Genomic DNA, 14,969 nt, shown 5'->3' on the forward strand with positions numbered 1-14,969 from the left:
AAGATAACGTTTCATACATTATATGGACAGAAAATTTTCATTTCATCAATTTTGGCCAGGAAATTTTTATTGTACACAATTTGGCCAGAAAAACTTTTGCTTTTACTTTACAATATTTTTTTTTTGGCCCAAAACTTTTACTTCACACATTAGAATAAAAAAAAAAAGCAACAACAAAAAGCTAGTTCATAAAATTTAGCTATAAACGTTATGTATATATATATTATTCAGATATAAAATATTACGCCATAAAATTTATCCTGAAAACTTTCATTTCAAACATTTTGATCAGAATATTTTTTCTCATACATTTTAGCGTGTGCAGCCTTCATTTCATTAATTCTTTTTCATTATAAAACTAAATTTTATAGATTTTGAACAGAACAGCCTTATTTCATAAATTTTGACCAGAAAATTTAAACTCCAACTTTACAATTTTCTAGTCACGAAAATTTTACTTCACACGTAATTGGTTAGAAAACTTCCATTTTGGTATTTTTGTCAGATCACTTTTGTTTCCTGTATTTGGCGAGAAAATTTTTACTTCACTCATTTTGGGTCGACGTCTAGCACTTTATTACCCTAATTTTATCTTCTGGGTTGGTTTTGGTTTTGGTTTACTAAACTACTAAGTAATTCAAGCGACCTTTGGAGCTATAACAGTGTAAAAGAGAGGGTTGCAATTCAAATGCAGGTTTGGTAAACTGTTTTTTCATTGGAAATAGTTCGAATCTTACACGTTTTGGTGAGATTTCTATTTCATATCCCTTATCTTATCTTTGGGTGACATTGAGCTTGGTTTTGGTTTTGATTTTGGTTTTTGGTTTACTAAACTACGAAGTGATTCCATCGACTTTTGGAGCTAAAAGAGTGAAACAAAGAGGATTGAACTTCAAATGCAGGTTTTGAATAACCTCTTCCAAAACCATTTAGGTTTTGTAAGGAGTATTTTTTGTTTGGAAATAGGTTGAACTAGGGTTTGAACTGTCTTGTTCAAGGATATCCCGCACGACTGTAGTTGAGGCTATTTGGTCCCTGCCGGGGAGAAGAACAAAGGTTTAATCATAACCTTTGTGGGATCGACATTAATCATGTCATTGATAATTTTAGAAGGACGACTAAAAACGTTATACTTTAATGGTAACAAAATAAAATTGAAAATTATGGCAAAACTTTGGGTGTCGTATCCGACATCGCACCTCTACAACAATTGTAGGACATATCTGCTTCTGTCTGTAATAATATAGGATCACCAGTCATATCTGCTATGTCTCTACTCTGTCGATGGTAATTCTGCAGGGTAAGTAGTCAGCACTTTGAAAATTCAAAACTTTCTGCCTTTGTCAAATCCTCGAGAAGGTCTCAAAAAGCGAAAGACATGGAAAAGTCTTTGATTTTGTAACGGTTTCAATAATTTATGATACAATACATTTACAGAAAAACTATTACTGCACACGTTTTGTCAACAAAAAAAAAGTTTCATTTGCCTTATGAAGTTCTAGTAGAAAACATTTTATTTTCTCACATTTTGGTCAGAAAAAGTATACTTTACATCTTTTAGTCAGACAAATGTTACTTCGCAAAATTTTGCCTGGAAAATTTCGTTAATACAATTTATCCTGAAAACTTTTATTTCAGTGGTTTTGACGTTCCTACAATTTTGTCAAAAGAATATTCTAAATATATAATTGTTGACCCCCTAAAAAATTGTTTACTTCATATATTTGGCCAGAAAACATTCATACATTTTTGCTGGCAAACGTTCATACAATTTTTAACCTGAAAACTTTTACTTCACACATTTTGATTAGAAAATTAAATTTGATACAATTTTTTGATAGAATGACAATTTGGAGAGAATATGTATTCTGATCTCATAACCATTGGTCATAATATTATTATATTTTGGTCAGAAAACTTTTTCTTTACACATTTTGACCAGAAAAATTTAATTTCATACAATTTTTGACAGAAAATTTTCATTTCAATATTGGGTCAGAACATTATTACTTTTCACATTTTGATTGGAAAACGTCCATTTCAGACAATTTGGTCGGAAAATTATTGCTTCACATATTTTTGTTAGAAATAATACTTTATTCATAAACTTTATCAAGATACTACTACTACAAACATTTTGGTCTAAAAACATTTCATTGCATAGATTTTGGATAGAAAGTATTGATTTCATACATTTTTACACGCATATTAATTTATTTTATAAATTTTGGTCAAAATATCTTTTACTTCACTCATTTTGACCACAAAACTTTTAATTTTTATTTTATTTTATTTTTTTTTTCACCAGACACTATTTTGATCAAAAAACTTTAGTTTCATACATTTTTGTCATATAGTTTGTATTTCATAAACTTTGACCTAAAAATGATTACTTCCCAAAAGAAAACATTTAACTTCACATTTTTAGCCAACAATGTTTTACTTCAAATGTTTTGGTTAGGAAAATTTTTGCTATCAAGCTTATATTTAATAAATTTTAGCTTAAAAAAAATCAATTACATCACACACATTTGGGCTTTGAAAAAAAAATAATTTCTTAGGTTCAATTGATACATTCTGTCCTGAAAACTTTTATTTAATAAATTTTGACCGTCTTGTAAATCGCCATTAGCTATTACTACACATTTGACAGATGTTTTTGTATGATATTACACTACCGCCTAAAAGACTTCACGTCTACGTCTTACACATTGGATGTTACTGATCATTTGGGTTATCATCTTAAAAAAAATATAGCAGCTGTTAGGACAGCGTTTCACTGGGATAAAATATATTATCTGCTCAGATCGATAAAATTTGAGGAAAAAAAACACCTGCTGTTATCTAAAAGTGTTGTGGTATCAAATATTTTTTTTTGTTTGTTGCTTTAGGTCTCTTCCAACACAATTGAGGTTATATGAGAGACCGCTGAAACAAAAAAAAACAAGCAATCTAACAAAAATAGTACAAATGTCAATCAAAATCATAAAGATATCATAAGCTAAATTATAAATAACCAAGAACAAACAGGCAGAGGATTTACAGGAAAAAAAAATATCCCCTGTCAAAAATACAATCACAAACCAAAGAAGCAGGATAGGCTAGTAAAGAGAAGAAGAAACGACATCACTATCGGATCGTACACCCATGCGAACATCATAGGTATATGATTCAAGGGTGATGCTCCCATCCAACCACCCGCTATCAAATATTTAAAAACTTCGACAATGTTACTGGAGAAGTACAGTAAATACAGTATCAAACCCTGAAAATGTGCGTTAAAAACATTCATGGTTTAATGTCATAAATAGAGATAATGTATACCTGGTTCATAAAATTTACTATTCCTACACCAAATTTTTGTTACATTTTCAATTAGGTTATGTCTTGGTATGATAACCATAATGTAGGACATGAAGTGATGGAATTGTCTTTTCATTTTTTTTCATCAAAATCTATTTCACGAAGTGAGTAACTTGGCAAAAAAAATAACATGTGGTATAGGGCAAAATAGGATAAGATCCTTTGAATGCCCTTAATATTAATTAGTAATGCCATAAATCTATTGATTAAATATTACAATAACGATACACGTGGTAAAGATAGTATTTCAAATTAAATGTACTCATGTGGTGTACAAACATATATCTTTAACCGTGACATGCAAAGCGCACACACAACCACACACACACACACACCCCGCGCGCGCGCGCGCGCGTATAGAAGATAACCATAATAATATAATAATGCATTATATATACATACAAGATTGAAAGCCATGTCAACAGCAGAGCAAGGACATGTTATTGTATTAAGTAATTGATCAATCAATATTGTGTATTGTAATGATTGTTGTGTTTCATTTATTTATTTCTTGCTGCGAAAAAAAATTCAAGTCCATGATACAAAACACGAAACCCGCTGCATGTTGAAAATGACGGGCACAAGTATTATATCAGACAAGAACATTTTTAAATTAAAAAGCAGTCAAGTTAAATAAGTCCGTGTGTTAAAAGTTGTTGGGGTTTTACAAAAGCTTTTGTCATCATTCTTTTTAGTTTTGATTCAGATGTAAAGTTGTCATTAACCCAATCAAAGTGTTCCCAAAAATGATATTGGAAAAAGAGAATATGACTGTAAAACATGATATTGGGTTTAACTTGTGTGGACACATGGACATTATGTATTTCTATTTAATTGATCCTACGTGAAATTTCAATGAAAACATTCACCTCCGATTGCACCCATCTACTAGTCGTATTCACATAGTGAAGAGGTTTTAATTTGTCGATGGATAGATTGTCTAACTACCATACCAAAACGTCTTGATTTCGAATTCATGTTCTAATCTCTATACCGGAGGTTTCTACAATATCAACATTGTCTACGGGGATTGTATGACGTCATCTCATTTATTTTACCAGACCTAGACAAGAACGCTACCTACTTTAATTGCATTATATAAAATTCTCCGTCGTCTTATTTTAAAAAATAAAGCAAATGGCATTTAAGACGGAAATTACAAACTACAAGACCCGCTTTAGAAAAATGACCCAAGAAAAAAAAAACAACACAGCCATACATGATAATTCTTCCATCCCAGTACAGTAAATAACTGGAAAAACTACATAATTCTTTAAATTGGTTGTTTGAGACGACAAGGGTGACAGCAAACAGACACTTTGTTGCTAAATTCACCAATTAACCATGTGTCGATTTCATATGGTGATCCCTTTCGTTGATAATTGGTAAGGCGTTTAACTATTAAACAAAACTTAGTGTTTTGCGAAGTGTTTTGCTCTCGACCATGTGTCGTATTCACACAACGATTCTTTATTGATCAAATTGTAAGGCGCCTATCTATCGCACGAAAATGTCTCAAGTTCAAATCCGAATAAAGATGCGAGATCTATTATGAGTAATTTTGAACCTATGATTATTATTATTCTAAAATATATCAACATTGTTTAAAGTGAGTGTTATTAACTTATTGTGAAATTCAATACAACAACCGTGTCGGTTTCATGAAAGTTTAACAGCCTGTTGAAATAAATATGTAAGGAACAAATGGATCTTTAATCAATACAACGCAATAAGACTTTTTTATACTATTGATTATGTTTCATCTTTTTTCGCTGAGTAAGCTTTCTGCGCGATTATGGGCTTTCAGAGAAGACAGGAATCGTAAGAAAACGACGAATTGTGTTGATCACGATCATGAGTCGTGGTCGTGATCACATACCGATTCTTTATTGATCAAATTGTAAGGCGTCTATCTATCGCACGAAAATGTCTCAAGTTCAAATCCGAATAGAGATGCGAGATCTATTATGAGTAATTTTGAACCTATGATTATTATTATTCTAAAATATATCAACATTATTTAAAGTGAGTGTTATTAACTTATGTGACGGTGCATCTTCGTATCTATTCACAGACATTACATTAGGACAATGACATTAAAACATGGACTTTTTGTTATCTATTTTTTAAATCTTATCAATATAGCTATCGCACATCTAAGACGGCAATAATTACAAAGTGTGTAAAACACACAACAATAATACAATCAACACAAGGATTAGATATATCTTATACTATACTATACTATAACACAATTACACTATAATAAAGTAATCATAATACATATTTTTCTCCTGCGCATGTATGTTAAGAAATAATTACAAAGTGTGTAAAACACACAATAATACAATTTTAAAAATAACTACAAAGTGTGTAAAACACACGACAATTATAAAATTAACACAGGTTTTACATATATATCTAATACTATAACAAACTTACACACTACTATAATAAAATGATAATACATATTTTACAATTTAATAACGGTTTCTCCTACACATGTATATTAACGACAATAATAATTACAAAGTGTGTAAAACACACAATAATACAATTAAAAATAACTGCAAAGTGTGTACAACACACAACAATAATACAATTGACACACCTATTACACATGTGTAATACTATAACACACTTACACACTATTGTTATAAACTGCTGATCATGCAATTTTTTATTTAACAATTTAACAAGGGTTTCTCATGCTTTTTATATTACTACTGTTGTGTTCCATGACTCTCAAGATATGAAGTGAGTAGAAAAGTGCCAGAAGACAATAGAGAATAAAATTTTTTTTCGCGGCGGTGGTGGGGTTTGAACCTGCGACCTTATTGGTACGACAACTCCGCCTGGCAGGTGAGAGCGTGGCTCTACCGTGTGAGCTATCCACGAACACAAAAATATTCGTTTCAAACCCAAAGTCATTTCTAGATCCCTCTCTCACCCACTTCTTGAGATCGCCGATTCGTTCACCACCATCGCGAAGTAATTTTGACCAGCAGTTAAGCTTAATAGCCAATGTTCTCATCACAAACATATAACATAGAAACGATTGAGACATGGAGTATGCTCCGGTGTATGGGGTGAATTTTTAATTCAGAAAAGTGAGTGGAGCAGGCACTTATGTTGGTAACAACAAGATATGAAGTGAGTAGAAAAGTGCCAGAAGACAATAGAGAATAAAAAATTTTTTCGCGGCGGTGGTGGGGTTTGAACCTGCGACCTTATTGGTACGACAACTCCGCCTGGCAGGTGAGAGCGTGGCTCTACCGTGTGAGCTATCCACGAACACAAAAATATTCGTTTCAAACCCAAAGTCATTTCTAGATCCCTCTCTCACCCACTTCTTGAGATCGCCGATTCGTTCACCACCATCGCGAAGTAATTTTGACCAGCAGTTAAGCTTAATAGCCAATATTCTCATCACAAACATATAACATAGAAACAATTGAGACATGGAGTATGCTCCGGTGTATGGGGTGAATTTTTAATTCAGAAAAGTGAGTGGAGCAGGCACTTATGTTGGTAACAACAAGATATGAAGTGAGTAGAAAAGTGCCAGAAGACAATAGAGAATAAAAATTTTTTTTCGCGGCGGTGGTGGGTTTGAACCTGCGACCTTATTGGTACGACAACTCCGCCTGGCAGGTGAGAGCGTGGCTCTACCGTGTGAGCTATCCACAAACACAAAAATATTCGTTTCAAACCCAAAGTCATTTCTAGATCCCTCTCTCACCCACTTCTTGAGATCGCCGATTCGTTCACCACCATCGCGAAGTAATTTTGACCAGCAGTTAAGCTTAATAGCCAATATTCTCATCACAAACATATAACATAGAAACGATTGAGACATGGAGTATGCTCCGGTGTATGGGGTGAATTTTTAATTCAGAAAAGTGAGTGGAGCAGGCACTTATGTTGGTAACAACAAGATATGAAGTGAGTAGAAAAGTGCCAGAAGACAATAGAGAATAAAAATTTTTTTTCGCGGCGGTGGTGGGGTTTGAACCTGCGACCTTATTGGTACGACAACTCCGCCTGGCAGGTGAGAGCATACTCAATGTCTCAATCGTTTCTATGTTATATGTTTGTGATGAGAATATTGGCTATTAAGCTTAACTGCTGGTCAAAATTATTTCGCGATGGTGGTGAACGAATCGGCGATCTCAAGAAGTGGGTGAGAGAGGGATCTAGAAATGACTTTGGGTTTGAAACGAATATTTTTGTGTTCGTGGATAGCTCACACGGTAGAGCCACGCTCTCACCTGCCAGGCGGAGTTGCGGTTCCATGACTCTGCAGCACCTCTCTTATCAGACCCATTGAATGCTCTGCCCTCGCCTTTGTAACGGATTGCCTTGTCAATTGGTCCTTGACTAATATTTAATGTGGTCTTGAAAAATTATTGGCAAACGCAATGGCGAGAACCATTTTGCATGAAATAGTATGCTTTTGAATTTGATCTTTTCCTTTTTCTGTTCTCGTTGTCCAGTTCAGTTTACAAATCGATGTTTGAAATTGAGAAGTTCATTTTTCTGTTGTAATCCACCAATGACCAGTACTCTTTGTTCAATATATTAGTCTGTTCTTCACTTATATTATCAGAACATTTACATTTGCACAAACTACAATCAACCAGTGTAGGATGTTTCTTAGGTTTGATCTTCCCCGTTGAATCTCTATGTTCTAGCCCCTTGGTCTTTGGGGTTTTTCTTACATTCCTCTTCCATCCATCAGGATTATGCCGTCTTTTGCAATAATTACCATCGCTCTCAACGGTTGTAGCTACCTCTGGTGACGAGGGTCCAATTTCGAGTGTAGGATCAACGGTAGGTTTCTTTTGAATGACACTAGTGATTCTGTTGACATTCATTTTGTTGATGACAGAGATGGCCTGTCTTCTTTAATTTCTTCTTTTCGATGGAATCAGGATCCTTGGTAACATCATTGACACCTCTCATCAAGATCAGATATACTGGTCCCCGTTTCCAAATAATGGCTCGTCTTGAACTGTAAAAAATATACATTACAAAAAGATTAAATCTTTACAAAAGTAAGTTAGAAAGTAATATCATAATATGAAATCAAAGATCCTCCATGTAGTCATAATCAGAGACGCATGGTGGCAGCTTTTACTGAGACATTCTTGCGATAATCCATTTTCAGTGTCACAAGTGGCAGCGTATGACTCAAGGTAGTTTGAAGGCGACAAACAACTTCTATTCTTTTGCTTCTTATTTCGCATTCGATCAATCGGCTGCCACAATTGTTCACTCCCATTCATAAATCGCTGTGTACTCTGAAGGGTCATCGCCCATTGAGGTGTTATTACGATCCATCAATACATCTGGACAAAGGAATAAAGGTTAAAATACCAATTAAGCAGTCAGGTAGAAATAAAATGATGTATACTTTTTACAAAGCGAATAGAACAGTGAACATTATCTATGCCCTTAAACGTTCAAGAAGTGTGAATAACATTTAATATATACAGTCATGAACATGACTGTAACATCTTGCGATGCTATTCATAAATAAACCACAGGGCTTTCAAACCAATGAACACGACAGCGCACCAGTGAACACAGCACATCATCACTAAACGAACCACGTGTTAGCGATATCAGGACTGTTTACATTCTGGCTAGTCTGAGTGTGATTATACAATAACTATATTAATTTTATAAGTAATTTCATAATCTCCTGGTTTTTATATTAACTCGTTACTATTTAATAGAGCCCAAGAATTAAAAGCAAAATTTAATTTAATGCACTTACCAGCATAAGAGCTCCGTTTTGTGATAAAACTGGCCATCGTGATGTTGGAGTGAATACGAATCAAATAATGAAAGTTATTAGATCGGGAGAGGTCGGTGACCGGAAGAATTTGTTAACTGGTATAATTAAATATTTTAATGCTCTAATATATCAAGAATGATCATCAGTATGATTTATTACGGTGTGAATTGAATGAGACCTTTAAAACTGAAGTTTAATATGACACCCTGTTATCATTCGACTCTAAGTTGTAATTTTGGTAACTTTGGTCAGAAGTGACAGACATACATTGTGTGTTCAGTCTGTGTATTTGTGTGTGTGTGTGTGTGTGTGTGTGTGTGTGTGTGTGTGCGTCTGCGTGGGAAAGGGATACGCAAAATGTAACATCTACTCGCTAGCCGTCAAGGATTACGTATTCATTTCATGAGCAGTCAATTGGGCATTTTAAAAAAAGTAATGACAAATAACCTAATTGCGATAAATTTGAAAACATCATTGTTGGAATCAGCATGAAAAATGGAGAAAATTTGTCTTTGTCTCATAAAACTCGGTCTAGAAATAACCTTTTTTGTAATAGATTTGATTTTGGAAATAGCTTTCTCAAATTTTATAATAATATTATGATAATTTCCTTATTTTCTGGTCGATGTTCTTGATTTATATATCATTTGTGATTTCTCAATGAGACGAACGCACTGATCTACCTCGTTTAATTCAAGAGTTTAAAATACAGATTCCGTTTTTTTATTGTGAGTCCAGCCTTACTAAGGAATTCATGAACGTTGAGATACTGACGTAACTACATACAAGGCCTTGTTCTCCACGCTACAGTCGGGCTTTTGGCATTACATAACCATTCATTTCTTTCGGTCAACCGTGGTCTTTGAAGTTACACAACATAGAACGCCTGTGATACATGTACATAAATCAAGGGCTGAGCTGACACATGCTGTCAAGCGAACTATCAAAAGAGCAATCGGTGATTGGTCAAAAATCTCAGGATCTCATATAAGGACATAAGTTCTGGAAAGCGATACCCACCCACCTGTCAGTGGACAGAACTTTTAGGATGAAATTAGGGCTCCGTAAAGTGTTGTATCATGGCAGGCTCCATCTTCCCTTTCTATTCTGGCGTAGATGTAGACGACAATAGCATTTCGGATGTCATAATCACAAATTTTAATGGGAAGAGTTAAAACGTCCAAACAATCTCAATCGTCGTCTAGTCTCTAATCGTCCACGTTTGCGCAAACTCAGTAATAACCTTTTGACATCGTTCCGCTAAATCTTAGTTACGGCAAGAAACTACTATCTGAGATAATCATTTCTTGCATTCTATGTTTCATGAAATACTGGAGATAATAAGAATGGAATTTGTAATACCTTCGTATACCAGCTACGACTCTAAATTTTCTTGTGGTGAAAAAGCGGGTCAAAATTAGGTAAGTTGTGTATTTAACTCAGTTTCGGCCAAAAGTGTAGATAATAATTTCTTGCACGGAGCCGTCGATATGCAGGTCTGACCTCCGAATGCAATAATGGGCCTAGTTTAACATTGTTGTAATGGGGCAATATTTTGCGTTATTTTTTTTAGATTTCCATTACAGCAATGAGCCCATAATGACGTGAGTTATCAGACCTGCAAATAAGTGCACGTCGCTATTGATGCATTGCGATTATCCATTAAGTTCATAACATCTGCCAGCCGGATATAACGTACCAAGATACAAAAGGATGTGTAACCTTGAGCGTTTATAGTATGATTGATACAATTTAGAACTACTCAAAAGAACTACTCTTAAAACTGGCTGACTAAAAACGATAACAAAGAGGTGAGTAACGTCAACTTCGTTCTATCTATAAGCGCTTTACCTGACCTGCCTACTCCTGCGAAAAATTCGTACAGCTACGAATTTCTGTGTCCATCTGCAAAGTTACATAAGAAGCATCTTAAATTCAATTAAACATATTGAAAATAAAATATTGGCATCAGGGTTTAAATTACATTAAGGTATTTGAAGCTTCAGTACTTACTGTGTCTTCTATCCCCCTATATCTGTTTACTGGCGCTGATGCTCTTGTAATCTACATCTGATCCCTATTTGTTCCCAGTTCTCATGTGTCTTACTTTTTCTTGGGTACTTTTATTGTAATTCTAGAACTTTTTACTTTCCCATTTTCTTCCTTTTCACTGGCGCTGATATAACCTAAATGTGTTGCAAGCGCCGTAAAACCCTTAAAAACAAAAACATAAAAACAGAAGCTTCAGTCTAATATAATGTGAATAAATTAGTCATATGAAACACGACATGCAGACTACTGTTTTCCTTCATGAAACTACGAATTGTTCAAGCTTCATGTAAGCGGCTCTGATTTTACATTATTTTAAAATCTTCTGATAATGGAACTGCAAGGCAGGAAGCCTGTTAGGCGCCAATATAAAATCCGATAACTCTGCTTTATACTACAAAGGGCGGGGTGGGAGGGGTTGTTAGTCAACTTACTCTTTAGTTAGCGAAATAAAGGAGTTGAAGAGTCTTAGTATGTCTTAACCAATGTCAATGTTTATTGTTTTTCTTTGTCCTGCGACTGCGACCGATTGTAAAGCGCTACAAGTACAATTTAAATATTCTTTTCTTTTTAAATTCAGTTTTATTAATTAAATAATTTTACCACTCCAAGTTTCAGGTAGCATTCTAACGTTCCATTATCTTACTGGTGAATTATGTTATCACCTTGTATGGCTAGCCTGAGCTAAAAATCTCAGTTCAACAAGAATCATTGAAAATTTCTGGCAAAGCAGTGTATCTGACATTTTTGAAAGGACCCTAATGTGACCCTCATGCTCGTAGATTTGTTACGTCGTCTACTAAATTCGCATGATGCCGATAAAGATCTCGCTCTCTCTCTCTCTCTCTCTCTCTCTCTCTCTCTCTCTCTCTCTCTCTCTCTCTCTCTCTCTCTCTCTCTCTCTCTACCTATCTATCTATCTACACACACACACACACACACACACACACACACAAGCTCAGACACACACTTATACATCAAAACACTTATTACATACATAACTTAACACACATACAGAGAGAGAGAGAGAGAGAGAGAGAGAGAGAGAGAGAGGGGGGGGAGAGGGAGAGAGAGAGAGAGAGAGAGAAAGAGAGAGAGAGAGAGAGAGAGAGAGAGAGAGAGAGAGAGAGAGAGAGAGAGAGAGAGAGAGAGGTGAATTTCATAATATCATCCCGTTCGAAAATAATTATCAGTTATATAATCATAATACAACACATTATCTGGGCTACTTGCCTGGTAGGCGAAGGCAATGACACAGCAGTAATACACACTGTAAAACCTTCTCCGTCCGCCCACACCCCCTATCTCAACTAACTGAGCCACCAATTAAAGTAATATATTTACATAATGGCAATGATAGAGAAGCGCGCGGGTGGGGGGGGGGGGGGGGGGGGGGGATTGATGTCAACCATTCGGTCTCCGTTCTTGCATTAATGACTTCAATAATTCACCTCACTTGAAGGCTGTACATAGTTGCTGTTCCTACTTTTTACTTTGTTTATTGTTTTCTTAAGTTACCATAATTTATTGACTATTTATTTGGCACGAGAAAACGGGAATCTACCCTTCCTTATAATATCAAGGTTGTAAGGGTGGGGAGAGGAGGGAAACAAGACAATTATAATATAATCCAATTTGATCATTTATCCTATATATATATATATATATATATATATATATATATATATATATATATTATATATATATATATATATATATATATATATATGTGGCAAATTGGATTTTTTGTAACACTAAGGCTCCGAAACCACTGGACCAATCGTCACCAAATTTTGAATGGTGTTTAAAATTGACACGAAGATGATTTGCATTGGCCTAAATATAGAATTGACAGTCGACCATGGACATCATTGTAATCTGAACAGTCGACAGTCACTATCGCGTGGTTTGATTCATCATGGCAAAAGTAAGTTCAAATATGAAACTGAACGAAATATTATCTATACCGGATGTGTTGCTAATTTCCCATTTGGAAATCTTTTGCATTGAAAGTATCTTTATGGCATATTACCTGCAATCGTGTACTAGAGAGATTGATGTTACCAGCATAAAATAGACGAATTAGTCACCGTCCTTACAGGACCAATTTCTAGGCGAGAGCCTAGCTATTCAGAGACTAGAAAACGATCATAAAATCCGCCTTTTTTTAGTCACTTGCTCCGCTTAGGCTTAGGAATAGCATGTCATTTACTAGACAAGTAAATAACTAAATCAAGTCCGCTTACATAAAATTGGGCCCTGGTGTTTTGTAGCTTTTGTTGTGTGCTGAATTCAACAACAGCTCTATTTTCGAAGTCAAGTACTTTATACAAGTGATATGCCCTCTTGTTTCTATTGAAGAATAGATATGACCGATAAAAAGCATTTGGTGCATAATTTTTTACCCATTCCGTGGGTGTAAAGAAAATCAAAGTCATCGAATGAATGGTTTTAGTTCATTGAGTTTTTTCAAACATATTTCTTAACAAAATATAATAAAGTTTGTAAATAGTTATAGTTCCACTAAACATTTTAAAGGATAAGTGCAGGGACGGCTGGTAATAATGGGCAGGGTGGGCAAATACCAGCCTGTTTTTTCAAGTTATATGCTGTATTACCAGGTCCGAAATAATCAAATTTAAATTAGATAATTTCAAAAGTTACTACTTAAACTTGATGCTTCGTACTGAAATAAATATGTGTGTTTTTTTGATAGATTGCGAATCAAAATGCACCCCGTAATGCATAAAGCAGGATACGCTCCTGATCTTTTTATCCCCCCCCCCCCCCCCGCCCCAACCACTCCACTCCACTCCGCCCTCATCGTCATCTCATCGTCACGTCGTCTGACGGTGAACTAACTCAGATTTTTGCTGTCTGGCCTCTCTAGTACTAGGTCGGGCTAATTCAAATGAGCCCACCTTATTAACCAGTGAACACTAAATAGAGATTTTGGCAAACGAACTTTTTCTTATTTATTGCCTTACTTGTGCTGGGAAGGTTCCAGTATTGAATTAAATTTATTAATTTACTAATATTATATCAATTTAGTATTAATTTGTGTTGTTTTTATATATTTGTTTATCCATTTAAATTATTACTTTTTTTTTCTCGTTTTCTTTAGTGTTTCTCAAAACTCATTTATTTAAATTGTTTTCTTATGTGCTTGTTGTTGTTTTTTGTTGTTTTTTTTTTTGTTTTGTTTTTTAACAAATTAATTAGTTCTTTTTTTTTAATTCTTAAAGTAATTACCGCAGTATTTTTATTGCCAGACTAAATCATTTTGCAAAACAATGTAATTTTCTATTGTATTCCCTCTGATAAAACAAAACACTTTTATTCAAAAGTCACGACTAAATAAATATATAAAATACAACCACCATTTTGGTTTTCTCAACAATTGAATTAGTATACGAGAAATACTCTTCTGAGAAAGGAGAGAGTTGAATTCTAACTAAGTTATAGAGGAAATAAAATACGTTTAAAGGAAGGGTGGGCAGATTCCGTACTTGCCCGTCCTGAAACTAATACATACATAAGATGGTTCGCGATGAAGAGGCGGGAAGCTTGAGGTTGGTTGGGTAAGGAGCAAAGATAACACGGTCGTTATTGTGACGATAGTCAAACGAATGCATGAGGAGCAGTGACTTCTTATAGGCTATAGTACTATCAGTAGACAATGATGAGGAGAGATTGGTAACATTATTTTGTCTTAATTGTATTGTATGAAGTATTGTTTTTGTTTGTCTTATTT

At 34.6% G+C, this 14,969-nt stretch overlaps 1 protein-coding gene across 2 annotated transcripts in view; it reads left to right on the plus strand.

The window, feature by feature from the left end:
* The first annotated feature begins 580 nt into the window (after positions 1 to 580).
* LOC144973277 (glutathione peroxidase-like) overlaps positions 581 to 14,969 on the plus strand; it is a 37,051-nt gene continuing 22,662 nt past the window's right edge. Inside the window, exon 1 of one of the 2 annotated variants that reach the window (XM_078915529.1) lies at positions 581 to 694. The gene's annotated coding sequence lies outside the window, so the exon portion shown is untranslated. Of the gene's footprint in view, positions 695 to 10,443; positions 10,588 to 14,969 lie in introns of those variants that run through there. The other variant, XM_078915528.1, reaches the window with a different exon arrangement.

Source organism: Berghia stephanieae, chromosome 5, assembly GCF_034508935.2.
Source record: "Berghia stephanieae isolate SIO BIC M18660-M18661 chromosome 5, UCSD_Bste_1.3, whole genome shotgun sequence".
Taxonomy (NCBI): Eukaryota; Metazoa; Mollusca; class Gastropoda; order Nudibranchia; family Aeolidiidae; genus Berghia; species Berghia stephanieae.